At 37.9% G+C, this 11,081-nt stretch overlaps 1 long non-coding RNA gene across 1 annotated transcript in view; it reads left to right on the forward strand.

Annotated features, from left to right (window-relative positions):
- Nucleotides 1–10,765, forward strand: part of LOC125617260 — a 33,183-nt gene extending 22,418 nt beyond the window's left edge. Inside the window, exons 2-3 of the long non-coding RNA XR_007348203.1 lie at nucleotides 5,763–5,860; nucleotides 10,643–10,765. This is a non-coding gene — a long non-coding RNA (uncharacterized LOC125617260). The remainder of the gene's footprint in view (nucleotides 1–5,762; nucleotides 5,861–10,642) is intronic.
- Nucleotides 10,766–11,081: the final 316 nt, after the last annotated feature.

Raw genomic sequence — 11,081 nt, forward strand, 5'->3', positions numbered from 1 at the left:
GAAGGTAGCACATGCAGGACATAAAAAGAATGATGTGTTATGCCCAGAAGGGAATTTGGCATTAATGGGAAGGAATGGAGGAACGGGAGATTAGACAGGAACTGAAGCCCTAACGTTTGTGACTTTGTCCCCATATCATACGTTGTTTGCAGATACAGTTGTAGCAAATGCCAAATGTCACTCATTGCATCAGAATGTATAAATACAAGTCCTAAAGTTTTAAACATCTTTTTTAAAAATCTGCTTAATAGAAATAGCTTGATTTTAAAAAATAATGGTATCTACATTAGCATACTGGAAGCCCTGAAGAAATCAGCTTGAAATAAAAACAATCTTTGTAGAATATTCTCAGGCTCTAAATTATTTAAGTTGACCAAAATCCAAGCATGAATATAATATGTGCTATGCCAACTACCAAGGACTTTCAAAACTTTTTGCCCTAGAATTAGAGAATAACTTGGTACCTACATCAGCATCCTTGCATGAAACGAGTTTTTAAGGAGGGGAAGTTACAGTCAGGAATACCAATATTATAAGGAGACACCTATTATTTTGATGAGTAGCTGCAGACACAATGTCTGTAGCCTCTCAGAACAGCTCTCTAGTTTGCCAAAGAATCACTTAAAAATGCATAAATGTTCTCTTTGTACTAATGGAACAGATCTTTGCAGTGGTTTCAAAGAGGAGAGAAGGGGGAGAGAAGGAGGGCCATTCCTGTGCCACTTCCCATGGCTTCCACACCAAGATAACCAAATGAGAAAGGCTGCTTGCTCTCCCAGCAGCACCAAGCCAGGAGGGAAGAGTCAGACCACCATCCACTCTGCCTTCCCACTTCTAAATTACACATGACAGTGGAGGCAACAGGGCATGCATTCAAATGCACAAGCTTGAGGTTGGCTCTGGGAATGAATTCAGTAGTGCAGACATAGCTGTGTCCAGCAGGTTACCACACTCCTCTAAGTGACCAGTACAGGTATGAATACTGTGCCCACTCAAGATACTGCGGCAGAATAGGCTGTTGCTGCTTTCAGCTTCAATTCCTGCCAAGGAAGCAGCAGAATGAATCACTTTGGGGCAGATTCCGGACTGCACCAGAGCTATAAATTGAATGCTTTCAATTTATTTATTGCTTTCACTGGCTCTGACATTAGCAGAAAGAGCTGAGTAATCATATAAATGGAATGAAAGAAGAAAATGGAAGGGAATTAATATTGAGCATCTGCTCTGTGCCAGGCACAAACTAAGTCTTTATTTGTTACAGAGGCAGCATAGTGTGGTTGATTCTACATCTACCATTTGCTACCCATGTGAACTTGGACAAGATCCGGCAACTCTCTGAACCTCTGTTTTCTCATGTCTACCATTTAAGGTTGTACAGGAAAGAAAAGAGAATCCATGTTCATGTGGCAAATAATAAATACATTTCAAAAGTAGGTACTTTTAGTTATTGTCATTACTGTCTGGATCATTTAATCCTCCAAACAGCATCATTACCATTTTACAGATGTGGATACTAAGGTTCAGAGAGGTAAGAGGGTTGTCCAGGGAATAAAACCTTGGAACTGTGATTCCAATCCAATCTCACACCAGAACTCGTCTTCCTTACTTCTCTAGACCATTCTACCTTTATCAATCAGTTGTGAAAAAAAGGATTACAGAAATAAGAAGCAGCAAAAATGGGCTGGTTCTCAAATGCGAAATATCCATAAGACAAAAGTTGGAGTGGTGTATTAGTTAGGGTTGTCCAAAGAAAAGAACCAATACGATACATATGACAAATACATGTTATATATTGATTGCATATTATAATATGTAGTATATATGTAATATTATAATTTAGCACAGTGATATGTATACTATATATATACATATATATATAGTATAACATATAGTACACAACCAATATGTAACACAAACACAACATCTACATATATATCATATTGATTCCTCCACAATTGCATGAGCCAATTCCTTAAAACCTCCTGTCTCTCACTCTCTCACTGATGTCTATGTATTCTATTTGAAGCTTGTCTAATAAATGTATATTTTATATGTGTGTGTATGAGTGTACATGTGTGTTTAAAAAAGGATTTTAGGCATTGTCTTACATACTTGCGGATGCTGGCAAGGCAAAATCTGCAGAGCAGGCTGGAGACATGGGGAGAGTCTGAAGGCATTTGGCCCATCCTTGGGTGAACTGTCTTTTTCTCCTAAGGCCTTCAACTGATGGATGAAGCCTACTGGGATATGGAGATGTAATCTGCTTTACTCAGAGTTCACTGATTTAAATGTTAATCCCTTTAAAGCTCGTTCTCTCTCTCTCTCTCTCTCTCTCTCTCTCTCTCTCTCTCACACACACACACACACACACACACACACAGAGCAACATCTAGGATGTTGTTTAACAAGCATGTAGGTACTGTTACCTAACCAAGTAGATATAAAAAATTAACCATCCTAAGCAGGGGTGGTGATCTGTGACAAATACAATACTCAGGACAGAAGGCTGGTGTCTAAGAACTGTCCTTAATTGACTTCAGGTATCAAACTACTTAGGTTTTTTTTTTTTTAAACTGGATATTATTCCCAATTTCTTAAAACCCACCTGCCTTTAGGCAGTTTTGACTATTCAGATGAACTAAGATTACTGTTATTTTTAAATAAAGCAGCGAGGAATGCAGGCTTTCTTAGCAACAAAGACATGTTCCACATATGACAAGAACACAAAACATAAATCAATGTAAGAGGTGGGTAAGTGGCTTGTAGGAGCTAGTGTGGGGAATCAGATCTTGGCTGAGATAAAAACAGAACTTCAGGAAGTAAGGTCCTTTTACCTAATCCAAGCTCCAGGGTGAGCTATTATTTTCAAAGTACAGAAAAAGCTTTACATGTCACCTCTCTGTTCCTTGTTGCTAAGCTATGCGACTTATTCATAGCAAGAGCAGAGTCATTAAAAACATTTATTAAGATATTTTTAAAATATAATGATTAGGGTTTTTTTCCTGAAACAAATAAATGAATAGTTTTGTTATAATTATTATATTATAATAATTCAAAATTATTAACTTCTCAAAATAACATCTGCAATAGAATAAATTTTCTGCTTTCACCTGTGAAGATAAATCTTCTGGATTCTCACATGGTAGGAAGAAAATCCAGAGCTGGTATTGTGGCCTTACAAAGAAACTTTATGAAGAAGTTACATTGTGTTTGACTACTATCCACAGGGGTACCTCCTAACTCACACATGGCTCCCCTCCCAGCACTCTTTCTGGCTTCAAGGTGTTGGGAAGCAGAAGAATTTGTTTTAATCCACTTTCATTCAATCACCAGTCCTCATACTGGGAGAAGCCCTGTAGGATTAGGGAAGTGACCTTCAACCAAGGAATCCATCCAAGGCAACTAGCATGACAGATGGTTGTCTCCTTGACATCCATCTCTCCTTTCTTCCTAGTAATAGCAATGTGCCCAAGTAAAGAACAACATTTCCTAGTTAAAGGAGGGAGCAGTTCATTGTTCCTGGAATAAAGACATAATAGTTGGCATCTTAGCAGTCATTACTGAGTTAGGAGGTACCCTTGCGAGTAGTAGTCAAACACAATGGACCTTCTTCATAAAATTTCTTTATAAGGCCACAATACTAGCTCAGGATTTCCTACTTTCAGAGTCCCTTTATGTCACAGAAGAAATCCTTGTGTGTTTGAACAGTAACAGCCAGATCTGTTTCTTGTAGTACAAATTAGTCCTTACTGAATTATTAACCCTGGTAGTGATCAAAAACTACATACACTTCTGCCACATGCTTCATTGTAGAGTAATAGACCAAAGACTCAGTATTTTTTTAAATCCTTTGGAGTTTGATGCATGGGACAATAATATAAATGATCCAAACAATAAGAAGAAAAGGGTTTTGCTCTCATTATATTTAGTCATAAAATAAAAACCTGTTAGAACTGGAAAAGTACCTTAGAAATCCTTAATCTATCTTTCCACCCCATTATTCATTTTACAGATGAGAAACCAGAAATTCGGTGTTTAATCCAGCAAAGATACTCAACAACTAAGCCAGGGGATATGAACACAAGTCTTCCAAACACCATGGCTATTTTTTTCTTCTGGTTCTATAAATGGGACATAATCTTTACATAATCATCAAAGAAACAGGAAACTTGCACACATTTGAGTACTGTTCATCGGAATACTCTTGGGGTACCCTCTAAAACAGAGCTGCCCAACATGCAGTTGCTCAATTTACAGATGGAATAATCTGAGCTCACACCATAGTGCTCATCCCACACTCCAACATCACGTAATAGTCCCTACCCAGTGTCCAAAGCCCTTTGTTGTCTTACTTTTGGTTTTCAGTGCCAGTTCTTGTTAGCTGAAGGCAAATTACCTACAAGCCTAGCAAAGAAAGGGGCCCATTTGGCAACTATTCATCCTCCTCAGATTTGTGTTCTGGGAAGACATTTTAATTAAGCAGTGGGAGAGCTACTACATTTAGAAGCAGCTCCTAATGGGAAGCAGGGAATTTCAGGACCAACTGAAGTTCTTGGTGCTTGTGTGGCTTTACCATTTAAAAGACAGCCAGTGAATTCTTCTCTGGCACTCCTTTAGTACTGCAGGCTTTGTAAGATTCAGAACGGTCGACTGGTTTCTTAAGGCTCATTCCTCAGTTCTCCTTGCACCTCAGTGCATGCTTTTCAGACAGAACACAGGTCCTTTGATTATTGTCTAATTAACTCAAGCTGTGTACCATGTAAATGGTCACTGTTTTGATTATTACCTTTGGTTTTTCCAAAAATGCTAAGAGACAATTCCTTTGGAGGGATTTTTCCATTCATGAATATTAAGTGAATTTTATTTCATACAAGCAAAGGAATAAACCAATAATCAATGTAACGCTCTATATTTGTTATCTGCTTGCTCTCGAAACAACTGAGCAGTATCTGAGTTGAGCTTCATTGTCTATTTGACAGAGGGAGATGTCACCTGGTTTGTGAAGGGCACAGCCAGGACTCCAAGCTAGAAGCCAGATAATATTATAGTATTGTTCAAATGAGAAACAAACAGTTTTCATCTTCTTGTCCTCCAATTTGTGTCAAACACTTAGCAGTTATTAATAATACCTTGTGAATGAGCATCTTTTGAAAAGAAGTTGCCCAGTTTAGATACAGAGTGGGAAATGGCATGCTAAAAGAACACCAGACTAGAAGTTAGGACTGGAGTTCTGCTCTCAGCCCTACAATTGCCACCTGCTGTGACCTTGAGCAAGGCCCAACACATCACTGATCTCACCTACAACACATTGTCTTAACATCAGAAGGATTTCATAATTCTCACTGTATAAAGCAAATAATAGCAGAGCACCCCAGTGCAGAAGGGGCCAAAGGGTCCACCCTGAGTCTTGCTCCTCCCTGGGGATCAATAATGCCAAAAGCCCCCTGTATAAGCTTAGGGCACTGATCCACATAACTGTATATTCCCTTTCAAAAGTTGTGTCTTAACAGTTAGTTATTCCCTGTATCCTAGGCTTAACCAAAAGGAGAGAAAAATGGAAAATGGAGAGATATATGGAGAACTCAAGCAACAACCCATTATTTATCATCCCTTAAACCTTGTTTTGGCTCAGAAGACACCAGGCAAAGCAGAAACTTGTTACATTTCAGCAACAATATTTCTTCAGTGCCCATCTAGGAGCATCCACCCAAAGTGACTGACAGCTGACAGTGAATGTCTATTTTCATTTTATTGGCTTATAGGAAGAGAGAACTTCATGAGCCATTTGGGGAAGTAGAGAATATTATCTGAAGGACCACAATTCCCAGAACCTGTTTATCAGTGAGGAGAAGAGAATGAGGTAAGTAGAAAATGTCCCCAGTAAAACCTCATTATAAACAAGGAAAGTACCAAGGAAAATTAAAAATAGACCCATGTTGCATTAATGTCCATGCTCATTAGAATGACTGCCTTTCTCAGGTTGAAGGATTCTCAGACATTATTACATAATTTTAAAAAATGTTTTTCATTTTTAAAAAATGTGGTAAAAAACAAATTTGTAACCCAACTTGTGACTTACCTGCTGCTCTGACCTGCTCTATGAATCTGTTGAGTTCATGCTGAGACTTCTTCAAAATAGTACTGACTGCTGCCCCATGCAAATGTGGCAAGGACTAACAAACTGTCATTCAAAAAGAATCCAGGCCTCCTTGAATGAGGTAGAAAGGACAAAGTATTATTGCTGACACAGTTAGAAACAGTGTCAATGGTTTCTCCATTTATAGAAGGCGGAGAAAAGCCTTTTTAGGAAAGAGGATGGGCTGGTCCTGCAGCCAGAGATGGAAGTAGAGACGGCAGTGGGTGGGTTCAGGAAGCACATGGAGGTGTATAAGTGTGTGAATTTCAGACATGCTCCTATTTTTAATGTTGGCTATATCGGTATTTTAGTCTGTGTACCTTATTGGGATATGGTGAAGATAAAAGCATAGATACAACATTTGCATCTCAAATCACAAACTACCCAAAGATTTTACTTTTCTAACAGCCTGCTAGCTAATACTTTTCAATTTGTAACCAGGCAAATTGTAAATAGTTTCACTGAGATTAAAATATTTTACTCATTTGAAATACTTCCAAAGAAGAAAAGATTATTAAACAAATCAATATTTTTATGAATCTTGATGACTCAAAACTGTGTTTTTTGGGGGAAGAAATTATTCTCTCCCATCAGAACTCAGTGTTAAATATTCCTTTTTACAATCTGTACTGGTGAGTCCCAAACTCTTTAATCATCAGAGTTCCTAAGGCACTTTCCAAAAACATGGAAATATTGGCCTTACTTATGGATACTCTGATCCACTGGAAAGTTGGAATCTATATTTTCAAAAAGGTTAGATAATTGCCTTTATTACTTTTATTTTGGAGATGAGTAAATTAATATTCAGTAAATAAATTGCAGTAAACAAAGCATATTAATGTTAAACCTTAGTAATAGGGGAAACTAGGTGCAGGATATATAGGAGCTATTAATTTTTGCATTTTTCTTTCTTTTTTTTTTTTTTTGCAAAATTGCTGGCCAGTTTTGAGCTACAGGAACAATCCCATGCACTCAGGTTACTTCCTTATTCACTTCTCTTTGAACTTGGATTTTTGAACAATTCAAAAGAGGAGAAGAATTCTTTCCACATTACTGGCATTACATTTTTGTGGCATATACTATTTTCAACATTCTAACCATATGACAAGTAATTCCTAGCCATGCCATCACAGAAGAAAATACCAACATCCTGTGGCTTTCCCCAACTCTTACGTGCTTAAGAATGTTAAATCCTTCACTCAGGACAACTGGGTACAGGTTATCTTTTCTTAGTGGTTGCTTTCTTACCACGCATTAAGTATATCAGAGTCTGGAGAGAATAGATGTAGATATGAAGAGTGTAGGCAAGAAGAGGTTAAAAAAGAAAGGAATCTACACATCAAGGAGAGAAAAATTCTTTTAGCTTCCTCTAAAAATATTTATCCTTCATGTAGAGAGACACTTTAAAAAAATTTTCTATTAGCATAGCATAAGTAAAAAATAAATTCAAAGGTAAGAAAATAAGAAAGGCCAAGAATCCTAGAAAAAAATAGTTATTATATGATGGATACGTTTGGCCACATACTGATGCCATATTGATATACCTCTTTAAGAGAAGATTAATTATAATAAAATAGATGGTTAGTAAATGCCATTATAAAATACCTTCTTCTACATAGATTTGGTCCATTTTGGGTCAAATCCTATTCTTTATGTGCTGTGATGCAGAAGGTTTTATGTTGTCTGTCCTCCAACACTAGTGCCATTGAAATTTTTTGTGGATGTCTGTGAGTTGATTTGCACAGCATCTATTTTCCATTTTTCTGGTAATAGCACTCAAATATTTTTAGGGGAACTTTTGGAGGACCCTTTCACTCTCAATCCATGTGCTTTAGATGGGTCATCACACTTTAGCCCCAAGGGTAGCATGTGTCCTTGCCCCAGCCAGCCAGCACATCCCACTCTTCTAGCTCAGGGTTTGATTCAGTGAGGGCTTCATGACTGATTTAACACCTATGAGGTCAACTGAGAACCCAAGAGAAATGGTTTCCTTCTCCTAAATATGGAATTTGGGCAATCTATGCTTGACAGCAACAGTGACCACGACCAGGGATGGTCAGCCTGACATAAAATCCAACAGGGGGTGGCAAAGCTGAGAAATAGTGTAAGAAAGACAACATTTTTAAGCTCCTATATATCCATTGACATAAAGGACACTAGTCTTTTCAGTTATTAGAACCAATAAATTTCCCTTTCCTTTAAGCCTGCTTAAGTTGGGGTTTCTGTCATTTGGAACCAGAAGAATCTTGACTAATAACATGTTTAACAAGTTATTTGTCTATCATGTAAAACCATATTTTAAAGGAAAAAAAAGTAGATCTCTTGGATGGCATGAACATCTTTGCAAAATAACTCTTCCAGCATCTCAGAATTAGATCAAAGAATTTATCTACTGAGCTCATTTCGGTAGCCATTCCCAATATCAGTGGCTTACCGTGTACCAGGCACATGCTTAGGGATGAACTTAAATTTCTCTCATTCCAGCCTCACAATCAGAATCTCTGTATTATAGATGAGGAAACTGAGGCCAAGAGTCAGAATTTGAGCCTGAGTCTGTCTCTGTTCAAAATCCATGGCCTCAATCCACTCTCCTTCTGGATAGAGTGTGTGTTTTTGTTTTTTGTTTTGTTTTGAACCTAGGGCCTCCTGCATTGAAGTCAAGCACTCTGCCACTGAGCTATGTTCCCAGCCCCCTTTAATTTTTCTTTTGAAACAGGCTCTCACTAAGTTATCCATGTGGGCCTTGAACTTGCAATCCTCCTGCCTCAGCTTCTAGAATAGCTGGGATTATAGGCATGGGCCACCCTGCCCAGATATATATTATGTTTTATTCTGGAATCTTATAAAAATTCATATTGGAAACATAGCTTGGTTGTCAGTTTAATAATAACTTTTTAAAATTTAGATTTAAAAAACAAGTAGAAATACTCAGAAGGAATTAATTGATCCTTAAAATTATATATCAGTGTCAAGTAAACTCAATCCCCTGCTCTCCCTTTCCTGTCCCTGGCTGTGGCTGCTCCCTTCTCAACCTTGCCTAGCCTGCTTGTGGACTCAGCCCCCCTCATCAGGCACTAAGCACCACACATGCAGTCTGTCCTAGGGCAGGTTATTATAGCACATGGTTTTTAGCTAGCATGGTTCTTTTTAATTTCTTCAGCCACCCCTATCCCTGGAAAGCTCTTTCTGGTTATGTTGCATTAAGTCTGTACATCCCAGCCTTCTCCTCAAGTTCTAAGCCTCCCGAATCTCCCAGCCCTTGGGTTATTTTGAAAAACCAAAAAATTCCCAATATTTGAATAGTTTAGACCTATCTCAGTTTTTCCCATTCAGAGCAACCCAGGGCTTTAACAAAATATTCACAATACTTTCTCAAACAAAATGATCCTTCTAGTGGATTTCTATCCTTAGTAATATGGAAATCAAGAAGAATCTTGGAATGATTTTTTGCTGTCTTATAATTGTAGTAGTACTAAGAGTAAGTGATATTTTATCTGTCTCAAAATAAAAAATTAAAAGGGCTGGAGATGTAGCTCAGTGATAAGGCACCCCTGGGTTCAATTCCCAGCACCAAAAAATAATTAATTATTTAAAAAGTAAGTGATATTCTGAGAGTTTGCCTCGATTTTTCATAGTACTTATTGCAGTCGAGAACATACAGTAAGAAGTTAATGAACGGTTGTTAATGGACTATCCACTCAATATCCAGCTTCTTGGAAACTGCTCTCTGGGGTATGTGATTTGGAGATCAGCTGAGTTAAATATTGTAGTTTATTTAAAGTTCTGAGAGATGTAAGCTTAGTGTCTTAAAGAATACTGACAACTTGAGGCAATCCAAACGATAAATCCCCCGAGACTAAGCAAAGTTCAACCCCGTCTTCACCAAAGAGGTGCAGGCTGTGGATCCTCATTCCTACTGAGCATCCATGTTTTGTGAAGTTTTCTTTGAAAAGATCCTGATCCTCACTGAATTTTCTAGTAGCATTTTACAGTTCAAATGTTGACAAAGAAAGAGATATTTACAAGTGTGCTTATTTCTTTTTGTGGGAAATGGACATATAGGATCTTCTCTCTAGCTGTTGAGACAGGGCCATTTGAAGAGAAACCAGACTTTGATTGCTTAGTGCTTTGGGTTCTTGGGTAAAATATATTTTTAGATATTATCATTAATAATTTATGAATGAGAAACCTTTACCAGACCTAAGAGATTCAATATTTTTGTTTGTAACATATCTTTGCATTTTTTTCAATGCCCTTCAAATGCAGGTCTACCTTGAATTTATTTTGAATGATTATTAGAAATGATCAATGACATCCTAGTGCTCCATGAAAAAGGTCGATGGTAGTACCCCAGCTGTAGTCTGTGTCTGCCTCACCAGGCCTCATCTGGATGCTTCTACTCACTATATAATGGCCTTTTTAACTAACTGTATTAGATTTTTAACATGTGGGTATATATTAATACACTTGACATCTTTTTGTCTTTCATTTAAATTATTTTATCAGGTGATGGGGAAAAGAAAGAACTAATTTGTCTTACTAGTGTCTGTGATGGTGATGGAAATTCATGAACAAAGTGATTTACTCTGCTGTTGATACAGCCAGATGCCTTACCTCTAGATCTGAAGGTAAAATAAAAGACTTCTCTCCCTCCCTGTGAGCTTTAAAAAATCAGAAACGACTTTTCTTTCCTGGAGTGTGATGCCTTTGTATATGTGACTTCACGCTTTCTGAGAGCGACGGCTTTTTGGAGGTGGTTAGAATCATCTGGAAACTTTTTCAAATACGTGTAGAGTCACATGCACCTCACTCCCTTGGTAGAATGCCAAGTCCTACCACCTGGACATCCTTCAGATAAATAAGGCCAGCTGAGCTGACAGAATGCTGGGGGCATTCTCTGCCCCGTGTTGTGATGGGAAGGGTTAGACATGGGAGGAGGGGGCTG

This window comes from Marmota marmota, unplaced genomic scaffold (genome assembly GCF_001458135.2).
Source record: "Marmota marmota marmota unplaced genomic scaffold, marMar, whole genome shotgun sequence".
In the NCBI taxonomy this organism is placed as follows: domain Eukaryota; kingdom Metazoa; phylum Chordata; class Mammalia; order Rodentia; family Sciuridae; genus Marmota; species Marmota marmota.